This window comes from Otolemur garnettii, unplaced genomic scaffold (genome assembly GCF_000181295.1).
Source record: "Otolemur garnettii isolate 467f Iridium unplaced genomic scaffold, OtoGar3 scaffold00047, whole genome shotgun sequence".
NCBI lineage: Eukaryota > Metazoa > Chordata > Mammalia > Primates > Galagidae > Otolemur > Otolemur garnettii.
The window spans coordinates 9,129,814-9,132,475 of record NW_003852442.1 but is presented as its reverse complement, the minus strand read 5'-3'; positions in this window follow the sequence as shown (position 1 = coordinate 9,132,475).

Sequence of the window (2,662 nt, the reverse complement as noted above, 5' to 3'; positions counted from 1 at the left end):
AACCTCCAACTCCTGGGCTTATGCGATTCTCCTGCCTCGGCCTCCCAGGTAGCTTGGACTACAGGCGTCTGCCACGGCGCCCAGCTATTGTTTTTGGTTGCAGTTGTCATATTGTTTAGCAGGCCCAGGCCAGGCTCGAACCTGCCATCCTTGGTGTATGTGGCTGGCACCCTACTCACTGAGCAACGGGCACCGAGCCAACTATGCTCTTTTCTTAGTTGTTTACTCTGTTATTCTATTTACCCTAGTGATTACTAACACTTACTTTAAAATTTCTCTTTCCTTGACTCCCACAACTAAAATTTCCTTTTCCACGGCTTCCACAACTACACTCTTGTAAACCTTTAACTCTCAACTCCTTCAGTTCCCTGCAATTCCCTGAACAAGCCTCTTTCCAACCCTTAATTGTGAGCCTTCCCCAGGGCTCAGTCCTTGGAATCATACTCTGCTATTTACACATTCTTTAAGAGAACTCAAACCATTTTTATAGCTCCAACTATAGCTTTTCAAGCGGGATGACTCTAAAATTTAGTTTTAGTTCAAGACTTAGTTCCAAATTTATATCCTCTTACTGGAACTGCTTAAAACGTGTGGTTGTTGTTTCAAATTCAGTACATGCTAAGAATTATGTTTTTGGAGGTAGCCTAACAGTTAAACTTCAGCTTCTCTTCATTCATCTAGTTAAATTCTAGCCTAAAGGTTAAACCTGGTCAAATTCTACTTTCTCTCAACTCAATCACATTCTCAAGAAAACATTACTGACTCTCCAATTAGCCAAATGCTCACCTACCTCTCTTTCACAGCATTATTCATAGCTGTAATTTTCCTTTATTTTGTGATTCTCTTATGGCTACCTCCTCCTGTAGATAAGTTCCTCATGAGCAGGAATCAGGTCTTCCAGAAGTGGTAGGTAAGGGATGGTATGATAATCACCAAGTTCCCAGCACCTACAATTAAGTTTCTAGCATATAGTAAATAACATTTATCCAACTGGCAAGCAAATGAACTAAAGTATTCTATAAATTTTTTCTAGGTAATGAGCTCCCATCAATACCCTTTCCATCTCCTTTGCTACGTGCCCACTGTACCCCAAGTCTTTACTCAGAGATTTCATTACAACAGCAACTTCTCAATTAGCTTCTTCAAGTTTTCCTCACCACAATCCATTGTACTACATGAGTAATTTCCTAAAAAGTATTTTGTCATCACATTTTGCTACTCAAAAATCTTTAGACAACATCTACTTCCCTTAAAGCCAAATTTAATATTGACATTTCAACAAAGGGCCCTATTTACCAAGAACAATGACAACTTCTTAGGGAAGCCTTTCCCACTGGCCATAACTTTGAAAAATACAGACTCTTGGGCGGCGCCTTTGTGGCTCAAAGGAGCAGGGCGCTGGCCCCATATATCGGAGATGACAGGTTCAAACCCAGCCCTGGCCAAAAACTGCAAAAAAAAAAAAAAAAAGAAAATAAAGAAAAATACAGACTCTCTATAGACTCCCCTCCCTGCCCTTTTTTTTTGAGACAGAGCCTCAAGCTGTCATCCTGGTAGAGTGCTGTGGCATCACAGCTCACAGTAACCTCCAATTCCTGGGCTCAAGCAATTCTCCTGCCTCCACCTCCCACGTAGCTGGGACTACAGGCGCCCACTATAACACCCAGCTATTTTTTTTTCTTTTTTGGTTGCAGCCATCATTGTTTGGCAGGCCTGGGCTGGACTGGGTTCAAACCCGCCCCCTAAGGTGTATGTGGCTGGCATCTTAGCTGCTTGAGCTACAGGCGCCAAGCCATATAGACTTCCCTTTATTCTAAGTACCTTGCAGTTTACCAACAATAATAACATGGAAATATTACTATTAATTGCACCACTAATGCCTAATATAATAATTAACCAAGTTTTGGTAGTAATATACGTTAATACTTGGGTTGCTTCTACCTTTTGGCTATTGAGAATTATTCTGGTACAAAACACAGATGTATGTCTCATAAAATTATTACTATTATTATTATTTTGAGACAGAGACTCACTATGTCACCCTCAATAGAGTGCTGTAGTGTCACAGCTCATAGCAACCACACTCTTGGGCTTAAGTGATTCTCTTGCCTCAGTCTCCCAGTAGCTGGCACTACAGGTGCCCACCACAAGGCCTGGCTATTTTCTTGTTATTGTTGACACTGTTGTTTAGCAGGCCCTGTCTAGGTTCAAACCCACCAGCCCCAGTACTTGCGGCCGGCTCCATAACCACTAAGCAATAGGCACTGAGCCTATATCTTAATATTATAGACTGTTTCGTAGGACAAAGAAATGTTCCTTAGCAATGTAAGAGCAAAAGTCCTTACATACTATTTTCCCTCTGAAAATCCACTCACATTTGAGAAAATTTCAGAGATTTTTTGTATTTTATATAGGGTAAAAAGATAAAATCAACCCTTTCTATTTCTCAGCTGATAAAACAGCTATGTTCTGGACAGCGCCTGTGGCTCAGTGGGTAGGATGCCGGCCAACGGTGGCGGGTTCAAACCCCACCCCGGCCAAAATTGCAACAAAAAAAATAGCCCAGCATTGTGGAGGGCGCCTGTAGTCCCAGCTACTCGGGAGGCTGAGGCAAGAGAATCACCTAAGCCCAGGAGTTGGAGGTTGCTGTGAGCTGTGACAC